This window comes from Protopterus annectens, chromosome 5.part0, assembly GCF_019279795.1.
Source record: "Protopterus annectens isolate FY-2018-M chromosome 5.part0, PAN1.0, whole genome shotgun sequence".
Taxonomy (NCBI): domain Eukaryota; kingdom Metazoa; phylum Chordata; order Ceratodontiformes; family Protopteridae; genus Protopterus; species Protopterus annectens.
This window is the reverse complement of record NC_056735.1, coordinates 1,750,382,412-1,750,410,123: the sequence shown is the minus strand read 5'-3', so window position 1 is coordinate 1,750,410,123 and position 27,712 is coordinate 1,750,382,412. Positions and strand designations below refer to the sequence as shown.

The 27,712-nt window shown below is 38.5% G+C and overlaps 1 protein-coding gene across 1 annotated transcript in view; it reads left to right on the top strand.

The window, feature by feature from the left end:
• Positions 1 to 12,306: 12,306 nt before the first annotated feature.
• Positions 12,307 to 27,712, top strand: part of DOP1B (DOP1 leucine zipper like protein B) — a 2,336,114-nt gene continuing 2,320,708 nt past the window's right edge. Inside the window, exon 1 of the mRNA XM_044071549.1 lies at positions 12,307 to 12,444. The gene's annotated coding sequence lies outside the window, so the exon portion shown is untranslated. The remainder of the gene's footprint in view (positions 12,445 to 27,712) is intronic.

Here is a 27,712-nt window from a genome sequence, read left to right as displayed (position 1 = left end):
TAAACCTTGCCTGTGATATAAACAGGACCTGCTGGAGAGACAGGTATGTGTCCCATAGACTACCCTGTCTCTGGAACAGGCTCACCATCCATGTAAAGCAGAGTTCCTCACCAATCCAATTCAAGTGTAACTTAGACAATTGGATGGGAAACAGGAAATTCATCCCTGGCTTGGCACCTATGTCTCTAATGAACACGGATAACCTGTAAATGATTCATCTCCCAGGCCCCTGCTTGTAAATGTTTCATCTCCCAAGTCCCTGCTCACACTTATCAAGGGTACCTGAATTTTTCAGAGAGTTGGGATGGGCTAAGCTTAAAAAGGCCCTTGTGGTCATTAGCCTAGTAAACACCTATGAATCTAAATATTATAACACTGTACACACCTCATACCTCTCAACTGTCCTGACTTTATCTCAAATTATAGCTCTGTGCCTCCTAAAACTGGTGACATTTGGAGAAAAGGTGATGAATTACACATAAATAATACACACATACAAATATTTCAAGCGCAGGCATTAATGCCCTTCTAGCTTGCCAATATACCAAAACACTTGTTCCCATAATAAGTATCCAGGCTGTTCTTAAAAATATCTAAACTAGTACTTGCTTTAGTGTAATTTGGTAGTCTGTTCCATGTATCAGCTACTCTGTCAGAGAACCAATTAGTGCACTTCTCGTTCTTATAGAATCTCCTACATAGGTTGTCTGATGATTCTCCAGTAGTTTTTCTTAACCCCAAACATTCCTATATACTTGAATAAGATCTCTTAGATATCTGTAAGAGGCACTATACAAGTTTAGATATTTTAGTTTTTCATAATAACTTACATTTTCACATCCATGGATACCCTTGGCATATTTCCGCTGGACTCTTTCCAGTTTACTCATGCTTGTTTTCTTATAAGATTTCAATATTGTTATTCCATACTCAAGTTTGGGTTTAATGTAACTAACAAACAATGACTTCATTATTTTTGATTTCCTAGGCTTTATAAATCTTTTTATACAACCCATAGTTCTATAACTATCATTAACCAATTGGTTGATATGATTAGAAAAACTCATAGCTGAATCTACTCATATACCCAGGTCCTTAAAAGAGTCTACATTTTCAATCACTGTGCACTGTATTAAATATTCACCTTTCAATTTATGCCTGCCAAATCTCATATGCTTAGTTTTTGATGTATTTATCAGCATATTATTCTCCTGTGTCAATTTAGTCAAGTTATTTTGCAGACATGCCTTAACTGTAACACATATAATCAGTTTACCCAATTTCAGGTCATCTGTATATAGACTGTAGAATACCTCAGATGAAAAAGTGAGGTCTGAAAGATACAATCTGAACAAGTAAGGGCCTAGGACAGAGCCCTGTGGGACACCCTGACTGTAACCAAGGATTTTACCTATCCAGCTGATGTATGATACTTGCCATGTCCTATTTGTAAGCCATGCAGCTATCCATCTTATCAAGAGTACATCAATACCTAGTTGTATTAATTTATTGATCAGTGTTTTGTGTATGACCCTGTCAAATGCTGAAGCTAAATCTATATAAATTACATCACAGCACAATTTTACATTCATAGTTGTTATTATATTGTTATAGAACATCATGTTACAGATGGTAATAGATCTGTTTTCAACATATGCATGCTGATGTATGGTTTCAAGTCCCAACATATCCAGTTCTGACAATAACTTATCTAATATTACCTTCTCCATTATTTTTCCACAACATGAAAGTAGACTTAAGGGTCTGTATGACTCTGGGTTTGTCCTACTCCCTTTCCCTTAAAAACAGGTTTAATAAGCACATGTCTCCAGTCTTGAGGAATCTCCCCATATTTATATGACCTGGTGAATAATAGGCATAATGGTATTGTAAGTTCTTGCTGAAGTGTTCTCAGGTCATTGTTACTAATTTCGTCTCCTCCCTGTGCTTTGTTTGGATCCAGTTTGCACAGTTCTTTTTCAATATAATCTAATTTGATTCCAGTATCTGGGGTTACCTGGATGTCACTAGGACAACTTACCACCCCTTTTGTGGAGCCAAACTGTTTTGCATAAGATTTTGTATATATATCTATAATCTGTTGTGTCTGAGAATAAATTTTAGAATCTGCACACAGTTTATCAATTTGTGTGTCTTTACATCCACATCTTATGTATTTACAAAATGGGTTTGTATTATGCTCAATATCTTTGTATAAATTTTCTTCAAATTTTTCTTAATCTTGTCTCACACTATGCTTAATTTGTTTGTCCAGCTTGTTTATTTCATTTTTCAAAGTTGTAGTTCAACCTCTCTTCCATTTCTTTTATTTTTTTGCCTAGATCCTGATGTTAAACATTTTTTGATTTTTTGCACTCAAACAATTTCTCTTTCAAAACTTTCCACATTCCATCTGCAGTTTTTCCACTGAACACCTCACTCCAGTTAGTTTTACATAGTCACTGGTTTGCTTCCATATAATCTGTAATTAACCTTCTGTGCATTGGCTTAGATTTCAGTTTGGCAGAATTATCTAGCAACAAATTAACCTTTATAACCCCATGATCACTGCACATCAGTGGTGGTAAAACTTGACTTGAAATCTTTGACTTTGGCAACACAAACAATGTCTAGTATGTTCCGTCCCATGGTAGGTTTTTTTACAGCCTGAAGCAATTGTTCCCAAATATATGCTGTGAATCATTTCTTTACTAACGATATAGAATCAATATTATTCCAGTCTGTTACTGGTAAATTTAAGTCCCCAGCTAATAGGTTCATAGGTAAGTACTAGGCTATCTGCCCGAGGGCATCTATAAGCCTAGTCAGAATGTGTTGGCTTTCACTGCCTCCTTTGATTAGTTCCCTGTGCCTCTGTCCAGCAGAGCCATTAGTTCCCTGTGCCTCTGTCCAGCAGAGCCACTGCAGTGATCCCCGGGGTAAATTTTCTGTTTCCCATCCACTCGTCAAGGTTTCTCTTGAAGAGTGTTAGTGAGGGGCTCTGCCTAATGTAGATTGGAATCCTGTTCCAAAGCATGGGGAGTCCCTGGGACAGGAATCTATCCCTGCAGCATGTCCTATTTATCGTTGTGGTGAGGTTTAAATCCCTAGAGCGTGTGGCTCTTAGGGATTTGATTTTTTTTTTTTTTTAGGTGGAGCATGTCCATCAATTCTGGGTTGGACATGGCCTTGTATGTCAGGCAGAGATCACCTCTGAGTAAGCAGTATGCAACCGAGTACAGCTGGAGTTTCTTCAGTCGGGCTGCATAGGGCATCTGTTTGAGGCCAGTAATCCTCTTGGTGAGGTACTTCTGTGGTCTTTCCAGCTTTTGCAGGTGTCTTGTAAGGTACATCCCAAATGAAGCGTTTTACTCCATGATGGGTCAAATAAGTGATGAGTAGAGGGGCACAATAACCTCTTTTGTTCTAGATGCGAACCCTTTTGTGATTAGGTGGGCCACATAGAAGGATTTTCTAACCACCTTGGCAATATGATTATCAAAGGAGAGATTACTATCTACTTGGGTCCCCAGATCCCTTATTACATTTTCTGTATTTAGGGGACTACCACGTATGTGGTAGTTCACAGGTACTTTGTTTTTTCCAACGGGGATTACTATGCACTTTTTGGCATTTAGCTTGAGGTCATGATTTTGACACCAGGTATCCATCTCAGTGAGACCCTTCTGGAGGATGTCTGTATCAGCCAGAGAGTCAATTATGGCCCTCAGTTTGCAGTTGTCTGTGAACTTGGTCAGCCATAGTCCTCCTGTGCTTGCCTGCACCTCTGAGAAATATATACCGAACAGGAGGGGTCCCTGAACTGTGCCCTGGGGGATGCCACTTGTAATCGGTTTAGAGTCGGACCTAGAGCCTGCAACTCTCACCGTAAAGGTTCTATCTATGAGCCAATTGGCAACCAATCTCATGACGTAGGGGTTTACATTCAGGCGGTGAGCTTGTCTATAATACCAGAATGAGGAATATTCTTCCCTCCTGTGTTTCATGCAAGGAATGTATGAATTCCTCTAGGTCATCTGCACTTGACTTTGGTGGTCTATACACTCCAACAATTATTATATGTTCCAGGGTTGTCTTTATTGTCACAGTTACACAGTCTATAGTGTTGGTGTTATCACTGAACATGTAATAATCACAGGTCTCATAGCTATCTTTAATCCCTATCATAACACCTCCACCTGATTTTTTAGTAGAATGTCTGCTACAGTAAAAATATTTATACCCTGACAGAACTGGCTTCCAGTCATTGTTCTTTAACCATGTTTCACAAACAATGACAAAATTAATCTTGTGGGAACGTAGAAAATTTTCCAATAAAAAATGTTATTATTAATGCTCCTAGCATTAACAACCATCAGTAAGGCATCAAATGTTGCTATCTGTGGGCTGTTAAATTTTCGACATGGCAAAATCCTGCCTAGTGTTTGTCAAATATTGCAAAATATCTGCTGCAAAAAATTCTCTTCCCTGATCAAGACAAATGCATACCATCCTGTTTGAACACATGTGCCCAAAACAAAGCTTAGATCAGTTGTGTCCAACCCGCGGCCCGTGGGCCGCATGCGGCCCTCAGAGCTCTTCCATGCGGCCCGCGACCTGTTAAGTACCCGTTAAGAACGGTTAAGTAGTAATTAAACTTTTTTTTCCGTGTGTTTTCACGTCCGCGTCCTTTAGCTTTTGTGCGCATGCGCTACAGTACTTGTTTCCCTTTTTTTTCATGCCAGCGTCTTTCAGCTGGTCTGCGCCAAAGCACCGTCCGGTCGTTTTTTGCGTCGCTAGATACATTCGTGATAAACAGCTTGAAGGAAGAGGATTGTGATCGCGGCGAAGGGGGATTATTATATTTATTAATTTAATTAATACATACACTGACTACACATCTCCTGCAGTAACAGGTAAGTCGTTAGAGTAGACCTTATTTTGTTAATAGCAGATTAATGGAAAAGCTCCTAAAATAGGTTCAGTTTAATTCTAGTTCAGTAAAAATCAGGTCAAATGAAAGTAACTCAAGAGCTAAAGCTAGTTTTAGGAAATTAATGTCATTAATTAAAAGAGATGCACTATTAATATCATTATGTATTGTATGTGTATGTAAAACAGATGTTAGATTTGCTCTAGTTCTAATAGGAATTTAAATTTGTGCATGTCTGAAAAGTTACATGCCTTTTAGTTCACTGGGCTGATCAAATTCTATTGTCACTAAAGTTTGCTAAACTAATGAATTTATGTAGTCTTATTTGTGTGTGTGTGTGTGTGTGTGGTTTGATGGGAAAGGGTACCTGTTGAATAGTCATTATTCTCACAGCAAATGATAGTTCTTCATCTATCCTGTAAAAGTGACTTTGAAAAACTTATTTACCATATCATACCCATTTAAGCAATATTGTACCACATTGCTTGTAGTCAGGGATTTTTTTAGCTGCAGCAATATATATATATATATTTGAAAGAATTAAAGCAATCTGTAAGCTGACATGTCTAAGTCTTGTATAAACACAGTACTGTACATCCACTGAAAGTGCAGTTTTCAGCTAATACAGTACAGCTGTTATAATTTTTAAATATTTTAAAACTCCAGTATCCACTGATGCAAAATGGCTGGTGCATTACAAAGTTTGCAAAACTGGATTACTGGTAGACAGATAAGGCAGTGCATGGATCCTGCACTGCAGCGTTCCACTCTGAGTGTAAATGTAGCCCCGTGCACTACCACTGCTGGGCGTTGTGTGTGTGTGCGTGTGCGCACACATACACACACACAAACACAAACACACAAAATGGACTTCACCGCGTGCCAAGATTGATTCCAATTAAGTCTCGTGCCGAGAGTGCAAAATGTTGTACAGCTGAAAACATTTAGGACCCACATGGTGCTGCACAGTGGCAACGCAAGGAAAAGCATATCCTATCTAATCAGAACTGAGGAAAGCGAACTGTTTTTAAATATAACTGGGGGGATGTAATGACAGAATGCTCATCAGAAGCTTAAAGTCTGGCACTATCCACTTGCACTGCTGTGTGTTACTCCACTAAGCAACATTTGAGACTTGAGTTATGCAAGTTAATGAATGGCAGCTGGCAATAGGTGCTGAATATGTTGTTGTTGTTGTGTCTTTTTAGGGCGGCTTATCCCGGTTAGGGGTCGCCACAGTGGAACTCCGGTCCGCTAATATAACAATTTAAAAATGTTCATTCTTGCTGAATTTGTAGTTCTGATGGCTGCGAACTGTTAGCTATGGCAGCCAATTAGTTTTCAAGTAGTCTACAGGGGGAATCACTCTGCTAGCTGTTTTCAGAGGCACATATGCATGCCATTATGAAAAGGAGGAATATGTTGTACTTGTATCATTTTATTACTGCATATTTAACAACACTGGAGCTTAATGGTTCTTAGGGGCAACATTTTATTCCTCCTAAAATTCATTTTATGAGACTTCTGTAAAATAAATACACATTTAGTATATTTTTGGTGTTTTTTTTTTTTTTTTTTTACAAATAAGCTTTGATGTAGTTACAGATGTTAGATTTAACTGTTTTTTTTAATAATTAGAATGAGATATTGAATTTTAGGGTAAATATTATGCATTTATTAATTTATTGATTGAATACAGCCAGGGGCCAGCCTCCGCTTAGCTTTTTTTTTGATTAGCCCATACCCTGGCATATGGGCCAATCAAAAACAACTAAATACGGAGCTACTTCTCTGCTTCTGTATGAAAGACCTTTTTTTTTTTTTTTTTTTTTTTTGGTCCTCACTTGCCGTCGGCCCCCAGACCATTTCTGTTGACTCAATGCGGCCCTTACAACTGAAAAGGTTGGACACCCCTGGCTTAGATGCTCTACACATTTCCATTTTTTAAAACAGGACATTTTTCCATGTAGATATTTACCCCAAAACTCTTTTCATTCACAGTGACTTGACTATCCTTTCTATAGGTGATTTGTGAAAAATACGTCCTAACACCAGTCCAAGCAATACTATCTAAGACGACTGTCAGTTCCCTACTAACAGCCAGAGAATCCTTGTGGGTGACATAATTTATACCAACATGAATAAAAAAAGAGCCATACTTCCTTACATTAAAGCTTTCCAAGGCTTGTCTCACATCTTCTACTATTTGATGTTCATTATTATCTCTGCAAATATATGTATCAGTTCCTCTAATATTTGAATCACCAATTACAAGAATATCTTTGCTGGCCTTCATTGTGTATTAAATTCTCATCCAGCTGTTGTTGTACATCCACAGCTTGAGCCATGTAGTCAACATCTGTCTTTCTCTTTTTTTTCTTACAGTTATGTTCTTCAATGTTCAATTTTGATTTCGTCTTTTTCACCTGCCCCTTTTTTCTACCTTCTCTGTCGGAAAGATGTTGCCTTTTTCTGTAGACTGACCTCTGTTGAAAAGATGATGCCTTTTCCTGTAGAGTGAAGGTTTTCTGATAGAAAAATATCATAATTTCCTGTAACCTGTGTGTTACATAACAAAGCAGTGCCCTTTTTACTACATATTCTATTTCCTTTACAATCATTAATCAATTTCTTTTTCTTCCTTGTTATTTGTTGTGAACTTCTTCCTTCTTTTCTTTTTTGTTTCCTTCTAAACAAACTGGATTCTCAGATTGCTGAATACTTGCATCCAGAATTCCAATGTTCACAATAATTAGAGTTATAGACTCATACCTCTCAGTCTCTTTATTGAAATATGGGCAAAATCTATAATAATGGTGGGACAATGGCCTAAATGAGTACAGAGTTGAAATATTGCTTAAATCAACTTAGAAAGTTGCCAGAATAAGAACATCTGTGTTAGCATCCAATTTCTAATGGATATGATGTCTGAAACTCAAATATATGTCACTATTTATTGAGTTCAATCATCAGTGATTTGTTTGAAAACCACAAATTTTACACAGACTAAAAATATGAGGCAAAAATCTGGACAGTTGAGAGGTACTTGTTTTACTCCAGTAAATATATATTAATTCGCATTCTCTTATTCTGTCAATATCATACATTGACAGCAGTAAAATTTAAGTGTCCCTGATTATTTCTGTATTTGCCCCCAATTCGTTGAGAGATAACCTCACTGCCCACTTAACAGGCAATCTATTTATAGTGGTTTCTGTCTTCTTCTTAATGAATACAATATAGTCTTCTGCTCTTTTGACAGAGCGCTAAAGTTCCTCTATAATAATTTTTGTATCAAAAAGAGGACATTTTTTATTGTCAATGTGTACGTAAAAAAGTGCGTCATTTTTATGTACATTTTCCTAAAATGTAAATATATCTAGGCAGACAGCACCCCCTTTTCGGCAGCTGCATTCATGTTATGACATATGTGGGAACATAACTACCATCACCAAGAATGATAACACAGTATGAGAAGAAAATGACTTGACTTCAATAATTGGCTGTTTCTGGTGTCATTCTAAGTGGATCCATTATCTGTCTGCCTGGGACGACATGATCGACAGACCTCGATGCTTTGCCAGAGACAGCCTGCATCTGTCAACCCTGGGATTCCAGGTACTGGCTAAGGCTCTTCCCACTCCTATAGTGCCTTTTTAGGCGGTGTTCCAAAGACCAAAATTCCACTGTAAAAGCTACAAACAAATACAATCTGAGGGTCATGCTGCTCAGTGCTAGAAGTCTAAATCTCAAAATGCACTCACTCGAATCCCTCCTCAAAATAGAGAATGTCGACATCTGTGCTATAATGGAGACCTGGATAAAAGAGGCAGAAAGCACCCCTGAACTCCCAGGCTACAACTCATTCCATACCTTTCGGCCCCAGAATATGGCCAGAAGTTCAAAGGCGGTGGTGTCTCCATATTCTTAAAGGATATGCACACCTCTAGACTGGTAGCCCAGCATAATGCATCCGAGATACTTCTGGTACAACTAACACTGGGTAAGACGATGATACAAGTCATAGCCTGCTACAGAACCCCAAACATGTCCCTAGACTCTCATTCTAAGTTCCTAAGCACCCTGGAATCTATCAAGGTCCAAACCAATACTGTCATACTGGGTGACTTCAACTGCCCTTCCATCAACTGGGAAAACTATTCAAGTACCAATGTACAGGCCCAACGCTTTCTGGAATTTATCAATTACAATGCCCTAGACCAACTCATTCTGACCCCCACTAGAGGAAGCAACATCCTCGACCAGGTTATCATCAACATGGGAGACCATTGCTCCACACCTATAAGTCAATTTCTCCCTGGTTAAATCAAACCACAAACTGATCACCATGGAGATCTCCACCTCACCTACAACCTCCGCTAAGGTGACCACCCTGAAAAACTTCTCTAAAGCTGACTCTGGGCTCCTAAAAACAGAGATGGCTAACTTTTCGGCACCCATGCCAATGGAAAATAGCTGCATGACTGCCGAATCATACACCAATGCACTGTACGAGCATGTTCACAAATGCATGGACCTTGCCATACCAAATAGAAGTAAGATGCCCTCCTCCAAAAAAAGGAAGCCAATCTGGTGGTCCCCAGCTATCATTAAACACTACAACAGAAGGAAGAAACTGTTGCAGAACAAAATGAAGTTACAAGACTGGAAAACCTCCTTTATCAGTCTCAACAAAAAGCTGAGATCCCTTATCAAATCCCCTGAAGCCAGCTATGAAGGCAGAATTGCGGCCGACACCAAAAACAACTACAAAACCTTCTACAGCTATATCAAAAACCTTTAAGGCAATACCCAGATTTTCTCTGAGTTATTTCACAATGGCATCTACTATATTAAGCCAACAGATGTAGCCCACATACTGGCTGACAGATTCAGTGCTAACTTTACCCTGCCCAACCCCCAGGGCCCTATCACAATACCAGAAGAAAGACTGGTACCCACCATTTCTGCTGCACAGGTAAAAGCTGCATTGTCCAAAGCAGGTCCATGGGACCTGATAATATCCCTGGCTGCATGCTACATGAGCTACAAAATGAACTGGCCCTGTTCAATCACAGCCTTACCTCAGGCTATGTCCCTAACAAATAGCATGCTGCTACAGTCATCCCCCCGCTCCATAAAGGGGAGCAACTACAGACCCTGGGAACTATTACCCCATTAGCTTGACTAGTCTGGTATGCAAAGCTATGGAGTGCATCATAATGGACCTGCCTAACAAAGATATAGATAATCTCCAAACTCTTGACCCCACACAGTTTGGCTTTGTCAAGGGAGATCCTGCCTGCTGAACCTGGTTGACTTCTTCGAGGCAGTCACCAAGGCTGTGGATGAGGGTAAGGTAGTGCGTACAGCCTACTTCGACCTGGCCAAGGCCTTTGATACCATTCCCCATTCAGGTATCATTGATAAACTCACCGAACTAGGCATCAATACTTACATCACTAGGTGGGTTGGAAATTGGCTCACAGACAGGACCCACAGAGTGAAAGTTGCAGATTCCAAGTCAGACTATCGACCAGTCACGAGTGGAGTCCCACAGGGGCTCGGTCCTGGGCCCTTTCCTGTTTGGCATCTACTTCTCAGAAGTCCAGGCCAACACAGAAGGACTCTGGCTGACCAAGTTCGCTGATAACTGCAATCTAGGAGTCATTATCAACTCCCCAAGTAATGCAGACATCCTATAAAAGGGCCTCTCTGAGACCAATGATTGGTATCGGAACCATGGCCTGAAGCTTAATGACAAAAAATGCATTATCATCCCCTTTGGAAAAAACTCAGTTCCCACGAATACCACGTTGAAGGGAGCCCATTGAACACTGAAGGGGCCATAAGAGATCTGGGCACCCAGGTCGACAGCCACCTCACCTTCGACCACCACACTGCCACTGTGGTCAGAAAGTCCTTCTATGTGGCACATCTTATACCCAAAGGTTTCACATCCAGGAAGAAAGAGGTCATCATCCCTCTCTACTCATCCCTCATTAGACCAATCATATAATATAACGCCCTGTTTGGCATGTACCTGACCAGACAGCTGGAGAGGCCACAAAAGTACCTTGCAAAAAGGATCCTAGGCCTTAAACACGTCTTACACAGACAGACTCAAGAAACTTCAGCTGTTCTCAGTCTCTTATCGTCTACTTAGAGGTGATTTCTGCTTGACTTACAAAGCCATGTCCGACCCAGTCCTACTTGAAATGCTACACCTAAAGAAATCCCAATCCCACCGCGCCACTCACTCCAGAGATCACAACCTCATTACCACAATTAACAGTACATGCTGGAGGGATAGATTCATCTCCCAAAGACTGCCCATACTCTGGAATAAGCTTCCCATTCATGTCAAGCACAGTACCTCACTGGACCTCTTCAAAAGAAATCTTGACGAGTGGATGGGTAAGAGAAAGTTCACCCCAGGGATCACTCCAGTTGCCCTACTGGATAGGGGCACGGTGCCTGGAAAATTTTTGGGGCTAGGCTTGTAAAGGCTTCTGGGCCATTAGCTTAGTACACACCTATAAACCTATGACAACTGCTCATAATGTGCATTTTTATATTTATCGCTGTTTAGGGTTGCCACCTTTTCAAATGCCCAAAGTGGGACATTTTTGGTACAAACGTCAGATTTTGCAGGCCGAAACATACCCACGGCCAGTACTCTGTTTTGTATAACATTTAGGTGTTTCAAATACAGAATAACTGTTTTATGCACCTATTACATAAAATATAAGAAATACTTTTGTCCTAAAATCTCAGGACATTTTCCATTTTTACAATTTTTTTGCAGGACACAACTGCCCAAAGAGGGACTATCCCTCGCAAAGTGGGACAGGTGGTAACCCTATCGCTGTTGCCACAAACTCAATCAACTATAAAGAAGAGAAAAAAACTCTTTTAAGTCCCTGTCAAATTTCAAAGCCTGTACCAGGCGAGTCTACAATTCCATTGTTTGCACTACAGTCTGTGAATACATGTTTCATTTGGACTGATACCGTATCATACAATTACTCTGAATACAATGATGGTCTTGCCCTATTTGTGCCTTGGTAATTCCCGGTTTGTTTTACAAATGAGAGCTGTCACCAAACACTTGCCAGTCAGGCTGCCAATACGCGTTGTACTTCTTCATGTACTTTGCTTCTACCCTACTGCAGTCTTTTTAATTAGTGATTAGACTATGCGATTGTTTTTCACAACACTTCATCCACTTAAATTCGGTGACAGACGGTTCTCTATAATGTGAATGTTTAGTATGGAACATACACACAACTCCCGGATTTTTCCGCCATATGGTCCCAATAGGCTGTCAAATGTTCATGTGATGAGGAAAGAAGCCCTGCCCCCCGGAACTAGGTGTTCCCATCAAGTGGATTAGTAGCGAATGAGTTGGTATACAGGGTACGGTAATTTATCTTTTGCAGTGGGCTGTAGTTTATCATTTAACTACTTATTCGAGTAAAGGATGCATTAATCTATACCGTCATAAACCGGTAGGCATTATATTCTGTCTGTCTTTAGATAGCGAATCGCTATATGTTATATTGTTAACAGATTATTGAGCTACTTCGAGCACTATACAGGTTGGATGGCTTGTCTGCAATAAATTATGTGGCGGTCTTACGCAAATTGGGAATTACATTGTGGTGTTAATTCATGTCGGTTGTCTTCTAACGTTTTCTGTTGATATTAAGACAATATGGCAGTTGTTACATATGTGCCTTTTTAATACGAATATTTAGAAACGTGACTTCCTTTTAATTGTTTGAAAACAAAATAGCTTAGAAGCACTTCCCATCTCCCAGTTTATATTTGTGAAATCGTCTGAAAAATGTGGCAGTCCACCTCCCTTATTTCTGGGGTAGTAATTTGTGTGTCTGTGTGATATAACATGAAATGTAATGCATGTCTGATGTGTATGTATTTTATGTTGTATTGCAGGGTCAGAGAACAAATTTTGTGGCAAAAGCACAGGAGGCACTGCTGTTCTTGGAGTAGGTTCTGGAAATATCATTTTGATGATTAGTCTTTAGTACTATATGAACTGTTCATTGAAAAGACTTATGTCTTGCAAGCCATGCTTATTTATTTTTCCAAGAGCCTTTGGACATTGCTTTTGTATATGTGGTGGTGACATTAAGGTCCTTGATTTATTTAGCTTCCATTGCCACCCTCAGAATATTCTTTTCTGCTAAACTTTCTGTAATGTATGTAGAAATTATTACAACTCTTGCTTCAGACATTGTTGTTTTCATCTTTGACCACTTCCTTGTTATGCTTCTCACCACATGCCTACTCCACCACACAGTTTCTTGCCTTTTATCAAAATGCTTATGTCTGTCTGGACTCTGTGTTTCCACTGAAGATATTTTATAGGTTGCTATGAATTTTGTAGAGCTGGACTTGAGACTGATTTGTTGTGATTCATGAATTGTAGCTGAATGTATGTTAAGACTACAACAGATTGGTCAATAAAACGGTGTCACTAACATTTCTGAATTCTAGGCAGTTAATACCATGTTTCAGTTCATCCTTGTTTTAAAGGTTTGCAGTTTTGACAGTTGACAGTTGCTGTATTTAACAATCACTTTATGGAGACTTATCTTTCAGCAATATAGCAGGTTGCATGATTTTCTAACCACATTTGTTCCATTTTCTTAACTCATTGCACAGATTACTGTACATTGCTTCTATGTTCCCAACTCCATGTACTACAGTCACATTTTTCCTAAACATGAAGTCCTCCCATTTGTAGCTATACAAAGTTTACCACAATTACATTATAGCAGGCCATGTTTGAGTTATTGTTTAGAGAAGTACAGTTGTGCGAAAACGTACCCTAACAGTAAATGTGCAAATAATAAATTACTGCCGAAGGAGTCTTATACATTGGAATATGTCACTGATTGATTACAGTCTTTGACCAGACCTTTTCAGCAGCCAGCTATTCATTAACATGTGCTTTTGCAGTCTTGAGCCGTGACCATTGGAGGACAGTTCATGTGGTTGTATCTTTTTTTTTGGTCTGTGTACATGACAAAGCATGTAGAGTGACTTCACCAACAGATGCTGTTCTGGCACATTAAAGAAGACAAGCAGTGTATTGCACAAAGTCCGTGCACACCAAATCCCAGTTATAATTATGTGAAAAGTTGAGAACTTTGTCAATATTTATGAATTGCTGTCATAAGTTATTCATTTAACTAGAGTACCATCAGTAGATTATGGTGAATCATGTATTTCACAGTCCTCATTAAGGAGCTATACAAAAAATGTGCCACTATTTTGGGAAGCTAGAGAGTCTGCTTTGCAAAGGTTACCAGACAAAGTATTTTCTTACTAGCAGATGACAGTTGGGTGATGGACATTCCTGTAGCAGTGATCCTAGTATTCCTATGTCTGCTGTTTATAAGGAGTTGTTACACGTGCATCAAAATGATCACATCACTGCTGCCTGATTCATATATTTATACTGGAAGATTAACAAGGTGTATAGCTTACATGCTGCATAAAGGTGGTTGTTTTATACCTGTAGGAAATCTTTTTTTTAACCCTATTGACTGGACATCCATTTTGTGATGTTTTATAAAAGTGTACATAGGTGAAGATGGAGCATCCTTCGCTATCGCTCCCGAAGAAGGCTGCAGTTACAGTTGCTCAACTGGAAGAAGAAACTCTAGCCTTCCCGCATTGTGTATTTTACTGCTTATAAAAGACTACATGAAATTAGCTAACTACTTGGAATAGTTTTATTTAATTAGTTGAAAGTCCTGCTTTCCCGTCACAAAGGAGGCAAACAACTGATCAGTCTGCCTAATGGGCTCTGTCCTATAGCTCTTTTACCAACAGTATTTGGAACAATGGGCTCTGTCCTATAGCTCTTTTACCAACAGTATTTGGAACAAAGTAAAAAATAACTAAGTAAGAGGTCCTAAATTAGGGTCACATTTTAAATGTTGGCACTATATCTTGGGTGGTGCAGGGGGGCTAGTCCCCCCTGCAGAAACGTAGTAAAAAGTGTGGTTGGTAGTTTGGTGGTGTTATATGTGGCGGGGATGTTATTTTTATGTGATTTGTAGTGTTCGATGTTCTCATGCACATTTTCAATGTTATGAAATTCGATGTTGTGGGTTTTAGATGTTCTGGTCTCGATGTTATGGGTTTTAGATGTTTTGAAGTAGACCCGCGATTTACATATAGCTGGAATTGATATACAGTGAAAATGTTGCTGGGGAATCTGTAACCTTCTGAAGGTCTTCATCTAATACTTTCAAGCAGAATCACTGAATATAGGGTTATGATTCATAATTGCAGATATAAAAGGAAGTGATGTAATTCAACAAATATCACTGTAATATCAGCAAACTTTGCAATAAATGCAAAAAGTTGCTGTCCAAGAAAACAAAGGCGAGGCCCCAACAATGGAAAAGCACCCTCTTCAGCCTCAACAGACAAATAAGACAACTTGTCACATCCTCTAAGGGCTTCTTTGAGAAAAACTTAACAAGCACAGCCAAGGATAACCATAAGGCCTTTTACAGCTATGTACGTAGCCTAAAAAGTAGGGCCCAAGCATGTGCAGAACTAGTGGCCAATGGTATCGTGCACACAGTGACCCCACAGTGATATTAAACCTGTTAGCGGATAGGTTTGGCGAAAATTTCACTCCCTTATTCCATACAAACCTATTACAAATCTTCCCCCAAACTTCACTCCCACTCCACATATCTGAAGAACAGGTCATCAAAACTTTGTCCAAGGCAGAAAACACAGCTTCTGTAGGATCAGACAGCATCCTGGGCTGTCTTCTAAACAGGCTAAATCATGAATTAGCATCATTAAGTACCCTTTTCAGTCAGTCTAACCCACAGGCTATGTTCCTGCAGAATGGAGAACAGCAGCAGTTATTTCGCCTCCACAAAGGTGGCCTAGCACCAGACCCATGGAATTACAGACCCATAAGCCTGACCAGCCTCATTTGTAAGGCTATATACTTCATAAATAAAGACATAGGTGCCCTCCAAATCCTGGATCCTACCAGTTCAGCTTTCTCAAGGGCATATCTTGCCTGTTAAATCTAGTGGATTTTTTTGAAAATGTGACCAGGGCTGTTGAGGGCAAATCTGTGCACACAGCATACCTCAACTTGTTAAAGGCTTTTGACACAATCCCACCCTCCGGCATTACTGATAAACTTAGCAAACTGAATGTAAACTCCTTCGTTGTAAGATGGGTTATCAACTGGCTCACAGGTGACTTGCCATCAACCAGCAGACCTGTTACCAGCGGGGTGCCACATAGGTCAGTGCTGGGCCCCTACTGTTTGGTATATATTTCTCAGAAGTTCAGGTCAAAACTAAGGGATTGTGGCTGCAACTTTTCAGATGACTGCAAAGTGGTGCAATTATTGAATCCCCAAATGATGTCAGTATATTCCTGGAGGGTCTTATGCAAACCATCAACTGGTGTCTTAGTCATGGTCTCAAACTGAATGCAAAAAAATGCATCATCATTCCCTTCAGCACAAACAATGTCCCTTTAGGCTATCAGATCAGCAACAATACCCAACGTACCCACAAAGTGGTAAGAGACATGGGATGACAAGTTGACTGCAACCTTAACTTCGACCACCGTGTGTCTACTGTAGTAAGGAAGGCTTTCTATGTAGCACACTTGATTAATAAGTTCATTGCCTCGAGAGCAAAAGAGATTATAACCCCTTTGTAATAAACACTAATCTGGCCCATAATTGAGTATAATGCCCCATATAGAGGTATAATAAACCAAGTGTAAATCAAGTGGATTCTTCGTTTGTTGTTTACTGTACTTTACAAAGAACCTGCAGCAACTGGGGAGACCTCAGAGTATTCTAACTAAGAAGATCAAGGGACGTGCCTTACACAGACCAACTAAAGTCCTTGTCAGTATACTCTGTATCATATAGATTTCTTAGGGGAGACTTGTGCATAGCTTACAGAACAATCTCAGACCCAAACCTAATGAACTTGCTGCATATCCATAAAGCAAACTGGACTAGGGCTACATGTTCCAGTGACCTAAATATGGCCTGCGACTTAAGTAGGACAGTCTTGTCTTCCAGCAACTGCCGCATCTTTGGAATAGGCTACCTGTTTATGTGACACAGAGCACCTCTATGACACTGTTCAAGAGGAACCTGGACAAGTGGATGTGGCACCGTAAATTATTACCAGGAATAGCTCCCGCATCCCTCCTGGACATGGGCAGCCATTATTAAATGCAATCTTTGGTATTAACTAACGTCTCTGTGGTGTTTACATTGGGATGAAACGGGTAGGCTTGAAATTGCCTAGTAATTTCCTATGATCCTATAATTCAACTAACAGTCCTGATGAAGCCCTAAAATACTAGCAGGAATGAAAACTCTTGACCCTGTGTTATCATTTGTTTTTGTATTAAAAGTGATTGGTGTACTGCTAGACAAAAGTATTTTGTTCTAATTTCCACTGGGTACATATTCTCATCTTACTTGGATTAATGTGAAAAAAAATGGCTCCTGTTTTGTCAGCCATTTTATTAAGCAGTGAATATTTTTGATCAAGAAAGTGAATCCTGGATTAGGAAAATGCTTATTTGTCTAAGATCTGTACAATCAGTGTTAAAAATTTGTAGAAAAAATAACTGTGAATGCCAGCAAATATGCTGTATCTAAGGAATGGCATCTTATTTTGATAAAATACAGATTTCTAGCCCCTCATTTTTTTCTCTTTTGGTGTAGTCTAGATAAAAGCATCAAAAACATGTTTATTTTATTACAAAGGATGAACTGTGGACAGATCGTCAGCAGCGAATCATATTACATTACTGTACACCAAGGCAAAAATAAATAAGTAATAAACTGGATATGCACAAGAGAAATGCTGGAACTAAATTGCAACATTGGTATTTTAACAAAAGCCTAGATAAAACCTCGGGACTGGATTGATCACATCCCAAAGTTTGTTTCCCAGCCATAAGACCTTTTGTGATTGCAGGGATTGATGGTGTATGTATAATTTTCAGACAATTTGTTACAGTTCTAGAAGAGTAAACATTGGGTAATATTTACAATAAAATGATTGCCTTATTTTCAAGCTAAAATGTGAACCTGGATTATATCTTGTGTTAAACTTGCTAGACTTTGTTTACACGGATGACTGTGAAAACCAGGCATAAATTTGGAGCAACTTAGAAATTGTACTGGTAGCACAGGTAAAGGCAAATTAATGTTGTACATAATGGTAATACATTTTTGCAAACTATATGTAAGCCTGTGTGAAAAGAAATGTGTTTTAGATCTTGTATGTGTAAATAAACAGTCCTTTGATTTCATTACTGAATTACTACTGCCTCAACCCTTGACCAGTCACTTCTTTATTTTCTACAAATTAACAACTAGAATTCATACCATGATGTTAGACCAGCAGAATACATAAGCTAGTCTTTCAAATCAGCCTGCAAAATTCTGAAAAAAAAAGCCACTGAGCTCTATACTGGGTGAAATATGGGCAGTAGTTAAAGTGAGGTTATTTTTTGTCCTGTAAATATCAATTAAAAAAAAATCATCCATAGGGGTTACCTTCACTGAAATAATCAAGATGCTTAAAAAGAAAAGAGCATATAGTAGTGAAAAAAACATAAAAGACAGAGGAACTAAAGGGAAAGGTGTACTGTGGAAGTTAGTTAAAATGGTAGTGATGAGTTAGCTGGGATTTTATGAGTAGGACAAAGGAAGCATTTGCATTCCCTGATAAAAATTAAAATTATAAGGTTGATTAGGAGGATATATGAAGGATCAGAGGTGAAAATTAAAGTGTGTGTGTGTGGGGGGGTCTTCTATTGTAAGTTCTATTTGAGCAGAGGAACCAGGTAGGGGTGTCCTCTTTCCCCTTTGTTGTTTGCATTAAATTTAGAACCATTGGCAAAGAAAGTAAGGGACTCAGAAATTCAAGGGTATAGCAGGCATGGCTATCAAGAAAAGTTGGCTTTATTTGCAAATGATATTATTTTATATCTTATAAAACCAGAAAAGAACATTTCAGTGTTGTGGAACATTGTGAGACTTCCAAGTCTTTTTGGGATATAAAATTAATGAGGATAAAGCAAAGGCAATAGCTGTAAACTATGGACCTATACACAAATTGGTTCAGCAATACTCATATTTATGGGGACATGAGCAAATGAAGTACTCAGGAGTATGGAATAAAAAGGATTCTGTTATTGCAGCAAAGGATTTGTGGGGAGAGACTAAACAAAAGATAATCCAAAAACTGAGAAATTGGAAGCTCTGTTTTATGGATATGGATGGCAAGACACAAGCAGTAAAATGCATTTATTCTCTTTAGTTATACACAGATCAGGCATATTTTTATCAACCAGAGGAGAAGTTATAGTTAGCAATTAATAAATAGTTGAAAGATTATCTGAGAGGGGAAGAGGGCAAGAGTCAAATGGGATAAGTTTGATCCTTTCAATTAAACAGATTGGTTTGAAATTACCTAATTTAAAGATGTATTTCAGAGCTAGACAGTTAAGGTTCCTGTACATAGCCTAACCAAAAAGCTATAATTCATAAAGTAGCAAGAAGTATACTAATTACATAAGCCAGCATGGGAAAGGATAAAGGGAAGTCTGCTGATTAAATGACTGCAAATTGGGGTACATAGAATAGACAAGAGGGGATTGGAATTTATTGGAGAAAACTGGCAAAGGAACCAAGGTATTGAGAGCAAGTAATTAGAGAGGGAAAGGTAATAGAAGGGGAAGAGGCCAAAAAATCATTTGGACTACAGACTAGAGACTGTCTTTCCTGTCAAGGATTGATATTGGAGTATAAGTAAAGAGAAAAGTATTGGAGAATCCTAAGTGCAAGAGAAGCACTGGTTCCATTTTTAGTATAATCTAGAAGAGAAGCTGCTGTTAAAAAAAAAAAGAGAGAGAATTATTATGGAATATAAAATATTGCATGATAACTATAGGAGTCAATCAGAGGAGGTTAAAAAGGATTAGGAAGATACAGAATCGGAATTGCCTAGACATAGTAAGGCCTTGCTGAGTTTAATTCAGGTGGCTGCCAAAAACGCAATTACTAGAAAAAGGAAATCAAAGTCTGAGCCAATTGTACTGGAAGTAGTGAATATAGTAATGGAGATAAGTGGGATCTTTTAGAAAAGGGTAGGAAAAAATTGCATAGAAAATGGGAATTGTGGGAACAGTACATGCAGAGTAATGTTTTGGAGTAGGAATAAGGTTTGAAGAGAAGGCAGGAATTGAATGAGCTATGTAATATTTGACTAACAATGACTGTATAGATTATAAGTGATATGTAATGTTTGCAACTGAAAATGTCAATATGGTTTGTTTTCTTTTTATATAAGTGTATGTCCTTATGTCATAAATGATACATTAATAAAGATTTCTTGTTTAAAAAATGGTAATGATGAGAGAATGTTAAAGTTGCTTAACGTAAAGAGGGGAAATCTGCCCCAAGTGATAACAATGAGAACATGATATACTAGTTAAACTGTCAACACCTAAAAAAGTATAGCGCTCCCTAGGACCATTAATTTTTCAGCCATTTTCAAGTCCTTAAAAACTGACCAGGTTGCTGGCCATGATGGAACCACAAACAGAGACTTAAAAACATTGATTATGTTAGAAGAACCACTGGGGTCTCTGTTTGAAACTAATTTTGAGAAAGGCCAAGAGCTGAGGTCTGGAAAAAGGTCATCATCAAAACAATGTATGTAAGGTTATAGTTGTCTTGTTTCAATTTGTCAACATTTAAGCATTTTTATCCTGAAGACGTAATTTTATGAAAAAAATAATTTTGAATAGAGTGCATAAAGAGCTAATGCAAACATTGCACTTAATATTTAGCAGCTTGCTTTTACTGTCAGTAGGCCTACTACAAGGTGCAGTTCTGTACAAATGCAATTTTTGCACTGGACAAGAAACTTCAGGTTGAGTAGTTTATATCCATTTTTCTCACACTGTTGATATCCTAAACCATAGCATTTGAATTATGAAGTTGGTTAATCTGGGTTTGAATACACCATGAATTCATAATTGGCTATCGGACACATATTGGTTACTTGTGTTAGAGTGTTAATGATAAGAATAGACTACCCAGAGTTGTGTGTGCTGCGGGGTTTTGTATTTGGACACTACTTGTTTAATTTATTTTTAACTGAGCTGAAACTTAATAATAGTGTTTGTGTCTTTACTGATTACATCAGATTAGAAAAATTATAATTCTTATGTTACCATCATCTAGACTGCAATCCATGACTTAATTCAGTGGGGGTGAAGAAAATTCTATGAATTCTAATGTCTGTAAAACAAAATAAATGAATTTGTCAACCAGAATATTGACCATCATTGTGTTATAGAAACTCAGAGTTTTGCTGTTTAAAGATCTTGGTTTACTTTTGGCTGAAAATCTTTTCTTTGTGTACAGTGTGAATGACTTCCAAAAGTCTTTTTCTTCTTCTTTCCGCTTTTCCCGGTTAGGGGTCGCCACAGCGGATCACCTGTCCACTCATGATTGGCAGTGGAGTTTTACAGTGTCGAGTTGCCAGCCCGGCACCCAACCTTCCACAGAAGGCACACACACGCACTCACACCTAGGGCCAATTTAGAGTGTCTAATCCACCTGCAGCATGTCTTTGGGATGTGAGAGGAAACCGGAGCACCGGAAGAAACCCATGCGACTACAGGGAGGACATGCAGACTCCGCACAGAAGGCACCCCAGCCGATGATCGAACCGGAGAACCTCTTGCTGTGAGGTGACAATGCTAACCACTGCACCACTGTGGACGCATGTTTTCTGTCTACAGCACACTGTTCATGGTACATGTTTTCTTACTTATCCTGTGCTGAAGCTTTTCCAGTTCCTTATTTACAGCTCTTGTCCTAGGAGACCTTTCAAAACCACTACAGTCAAGCTTAGATGTAATAATACTGGAAAATAACAGAATTAAAACTTTCTTCTTAGATTTAATAAACTACCTAACACAAATAATTACTGGAAAGTAACAGAATTAAAACTTTCTTCTTAGATTTAATAAACTACCTAACACAAATAATTATTTTTGATCCTCACTTTTGGAAGTGAGTGACACATCGTGATGACTCTTAAGAATTTTAAACACTGCCTGCATACCATTAATTTTTTGTGACAAAGTGATTAGTTACCTGAATAAGGCTACCACTTAACTTAGACAATGTTTCAGTGGATATATTCAAGACTAAAGTAGAGCAGTTTTGCATGGGTAATGAGTTTTGTTCTTTGTCTTTGGTGGGCAATTGTAGACTAATGTTCCCAGCCTGTACTTCGATTTTTTTTTTTTAATTTGATCTGGGAGCTGATGATGGAGGGGAGGAGTAAAGGATTTTCCAACTTCATTTTGAACTCTCTGATTTTCAATATAGGGTGTCTTTATATTCTCTCATTTTAAAATCTGTAGAAAAAAATATGGGTGGTGTGATGATTGTGAGGTTGATGGAATTCCCCCTTAAGCAGGGGACTTCACCACTAGCATCTGATGAAGGGATAACATCACTCAGACAAACATTTTAGGGAATATGCTTAGCCTGCCCCTTAAAAAGTTCAGTTAATGCCAAACGCCTTTTTTACATTTTAACATTTTCCAAGGGCACCAAGGCAGCTTCCTGCCCTCTTCTCTTTCAAGGAACATTCCTGTTCAGCTGTGAAGTTCCTGAATACTGTAAGAATGTGAAAGAATAAATACAGACCCTCGCTGCTGTGGACATTTAAGTCTCTGGAAATTTAAGTCTCAGTATCCAGAGAGCACCTTTATGGAGATGCAGAAGAGCCAGCATCAAAATCGGTTCCATTGTGGCCCAAAACAGCAGCAGCAGGATCCCAGCATAGACGTGGGTCAGAGGCCAGGGTTCTTTGAGTTCTGTCTGCCAGGAGGCCATGATCAGCCTTAAGACAGATTGCAGCAATCCTGAGCCCTTGTTTAACTGCCCTGTAGGCTGGGGAAACTATATGCATGTCCAGTTATGGAGAAAATTCTGAAAGGACAATTGGATAAGGGGAAAATATATCCAGATGATATTTAATGCCCTTTCTCTCCTTCAATTCTGTCATTGCCCTTGTTGGGCATCCTATTGCATTAAAGATCACTGGCAAGGAAGTAGATGTGAAAGACACTCAACAAATGAAGCATTCAAGAGGTCCTGCCAGACTACAATGGCTTAAAATAGTGTTCCAGATGATCTTTTGTTGCCTAAGAAAATAATGGACCTTGGGCCCTTCTTGCATTGCAGTGACCTAGATACAATCATCCCCAGAGAAACCTTTCACTTATGCAAAGGAGAATGGATTTGCTTGTTTAACCTCCAAGAGACATGCATCCATATACGGAATGCCAACAAATTAATTATTTTTTCACTTTTGCTTTGGGGCCAGATACTGCCAGGGCTGACCTCTTCCATTTAGACTTGCCTCAGCCACCAGGGTGTTCACAAGATGCATTTTGGTTGCCATGGGCCTTTCATGCTGTTGGGATCCAATATTTCCCCCCTTTATCTGGATGGCTTTCTGTTTCTGTGTCACAGCACACCTTTGTTCTCCAAAAAGAGACTGGGTTGTAGTTGTTTTTCATACTTTGAAGTGGCAGTAACTCTTACAAAGCCATACAGTTCTTTCATATGGTACCTGCGGAACACAACCATTTACTAGGCATTGTTGCTTCATGATAGAGCCCTGTCCTCATAACAAACAGGCTGTCTGTAATACAGTCTTCCCAAAAGAAAGTGAAAAGACTTGACTGAAAGATGTGGGTATTATGGTAGCATCATCTTTAATGCTAAGTTATGCCAGGTACCATATGAGTTCTTCAGTGGACCTTTCAGAACTTTGACTGCCCCCTTTGTTATTATTCCATTCACTTCAGATGTCAAGTGATTGCATTTTCATCTGACCAAAACTACAAAATGTTAACTGTTATTCACTTACTAAATATACACTGTACTGTATTTTTCTCTGCAGTCTACATTTGCAGAATACCATATGTACCTTTCTTTTCCTTTGACTATGTACATACCACACTTTACTTTTATTTGGAATGTATTCTTTACCTAAAATTTGTGTATAAATGTATACCGTGGCTAAACCTGAAAATCGTCTGTCTGAAGAAGTATTCTGCACTGGTTAAGAAAGTCGTCAATAAATTAATGTATCTGAAATTATACATCAAACATTTACCCTTCTGCCACTTGAACTGAAGTTCTTTTACTGGGAGACGCTCTTTAGAGGTGGTTACTTCAAGTGCAAAAATCTTTCCAGCCAAATCCACTTATCTGTTTTCAATGAGAGAAAGGAAGTACTTAGAACTTTTTTTATGCCGAAAGCTGCCACAGAATCTAATTTTAATCAGTCTTTAATCTTACTATGTTGAATATTTTTGTCACTGAATGGATGTCCACACACACTTTAGGTTTTGTGTAGAGAGCAGCAAATCATTTCATAAGAGTGAGTATCTGGTTGTCTCTTTTGTTAAACTGAAATTTGTCAAAATATTCTAGGAATTTAGCCAGAACCATTGCCTTTTGATATGAAAAACCTATTAAGTTGTACATGCAGCCAATCCTTCTGACCCATGGCTGACTTTACTGCAGTGATGGCTTCCTCTCTGACCTTTTTCGACAATATAGCCTTTGATGGCATTGACATAGCGGCACTTTGGTTTCCCTGAACATGTTATCAAGGCATTATTTCCAGGTCCAGGTTTTTTTTTTTACTCCTCTTTTATCATGGCAGATAGTTATATGATAGTGGCCACTAGGGATTCTGTCCTAGAGATTACTAGGCCACTTGTAACTTATGAACGCTGTGTACTTACCATAGTGACCTATCCAGAAAGAGGTGTTTCATCTTTGGTAATGTATCTCCCCATAGCTTCTCACCTTTTACCTTGTCTCATCTGCCTTTTCTTTCCTTTCTTAGCTTTTTTTACTGAACCTAAAACAAGAAAGAGGGGACTTCTTGATGTATAATAGGAAGGGGGGTGAGTCTTGGTAGGATAAGTGTGGCTTACTGAAGAGGAACCCTTTTCTTATAGATTTATTGTTATGGTAAATAAATAAATTATTCAATTACTAAAAAGTTCAGAATGTGTAATGGCAAGAAAATATGAACTAAAAGGTGAGTAGAAGAATGTCCTAGTACAGATATGAAGACTAAAGAATTGGTTTGTATTAATGTACTTGTGTCATACAATGTTGAGATGCTGAAAAAGTATGATTTCGGCAACACCACATTTGCTAATTTAACTATTAGCTAAATGTCGTACTGCTTTCTTGAAATAATTGTTGTTAAAGGTTAGTTGCAATGTGATTGGAAGTTTGTTCTATATTTTGCCAGTGTTGTAGAGAAACGGAGCTTTCTAAATCTTTTTAATCATGTCTGCAATTGGAACTAATTATGTGATGGTGAGAGTCTGCAAGCAGGACTGTAATGCGCCACCATAAAGGTCTAGGTATCTAGTTTTGTAAATTGTTTTGTGGGTGAGGTTTATGACTCATAATTAAGTATTGTTTGAATTTCAGTCAGTTTAGAGACTTAAGAGGTACAGTGGTGTACCCTAGGATGGTCACATGCAGTGAAACTTTTAAATTCCATAATGTAGTTGTGCCATCTTATTACTTGGTGAAAGCAGTGGTTTTGTGTGGCAGTTTATGTTAAGGTATGGAAAAGGAACATTTGGACAGTAATGTTGTGAACTATACTAATCATGAATTTTTAACCTTGAAAAGCATACCCATTTATCATGTTTTACATGCTATTGTAGTTTGCATAGGTTGGGCAAATCTGTGTTGGGAATTAAGGATGAGTGCAGGGATTTTGATTGATATGACTTGTTCAGTATTGTTTGTACATACATATATAGAGTGTTTATATTGTGTTAGTCTTTGCTGGATGAGACAACATATATTTATTCTCAGCTGCAGTTAGGAGCGGTCTAGACTTGAATAACCACAAATTAATGGAGGTTACACTCTTTGAGTAAATCTGCACATGTTCTGAGGGATTGCCAAACATAACAATATATTAATCAGGTGACTGAATACCAGTAAAAACTGCTTTTGTTGTTTGTATTAGCTTTTTGGAGTGTGTAAAAGTATTAACATTTTGTTTGCATAAGATATGGTTTACCTTGCTTCATGCTTCCTTTACTAGATTAAAAGGTTTCATAGTTTTAAAGGAATAATAAAGTTTCCAGAGATGATCCCTGTGTAACACCAGAGTCTTAATTTCTGGTATAACCCATGGTAGTTTTAGCCCAAATTCTCTGCAGTATGTTGTTTAAGGTGGTTAGGAATGTAGCGCTAAACTAATCCATAGCAGTCTAGAACCAATAGATAAATGTAGCATGATGGATCTAAGTGACTTATGTTTCTAGATAGGATACATTTTTATGGAGTTTGTGGCTGTGTTTTGCAGACAGATGAAGTCCCCCTCACTGTGACACAGATGACCTGAGAATGATCATCAACCTACCAACTAGAGGCACTGATGAGAGAGAGTGGGATAGCATGGCTATCATTGGCTGTCCCACCAGGAAGGTGAGAGAGAAAAGGGTGCATGGCACTTGGCATATAGGCTGAGGATTCACTTGGTAGCCTTAATGATGTACAGGAATGAGATCTCTCACAGGTAAGGCATATCAGGCCTTCTTGTCTATGAGTGTGCAGTTCAGCCTTCAGGAGAGTGGTTAGGGTCAGAAAGCAGAAAAACTCCTCATAGCTGCCTGGATGACAGCCATGTCATGCTTCTTTCAATAACATGAAACAAATAGGTCTTGTCAACGCAGGCACAGGAGAATGGAGAAAATGATTTCTAAAAAAAATTACATGTTTTGGTTGTTGCAGCTGTTCTAATTAGCATAGCTGATTGAAGTGAAAACTGAACAAGTCCATCATTGTCCCTGTCTTTGTAACAGTATCAAAAACAGATGTTAGAATCCTTTTAGGAGTACTATCTTTTGCTAAATACTTCTTCATCTCTGGTGGTGACCATGCAGCAACAGTTGTAAAGATGGGTGAGAGTGATCATCATGCACTGACCTGGTATCACACTCAGTAAGTTAATAATGCAATAACTTTTGAGATCATCATGTCCTGACCCGATATCACACATAGTAAATTAATAATACAATAACTTTTGATAGCTGTTGCCGACCTTTGTGAAGTGTCTTCAAAAGTTTGAATCCCTGAGAAATGGGAGCAAAAACATATGCAATAATAATGTTTGCTTTTTTCGTTTGTTTTTTAAGCATTTTTATTGACCTCACATATTCCGTAGTGACATGGGTACACATTCAGTTATAAAAGAGAAAATAAACCATTACAGAGATTTTTTCCTGCATTATACAGATATGATTTCTATCCTGAGCAATCTATGTAATGTTAAATTGAATAATAATTAAGCCCTGCTTTCCCTGAAATATCACTTCTCCTCCTGAACATTATTCTGTATGTATTATTCCCACAGATTCCATTTATTTCTATAGAGTTTGCCCCTTCCCTTTCTTAAAACGACTACCTCAAATGTGTTTATCTCCTTTATAACATTTTAACACTTCAGTTGCAGTTGGCTTTGCTTTTGCTTTTCATTCTCTAGGAATTGTTTTTTTGTCAACCAACAACATTAAAATTGATATGGGCTTTACTGTATTTGGTCAGTTCAATTTCTTTATCCCAGCTGAAAA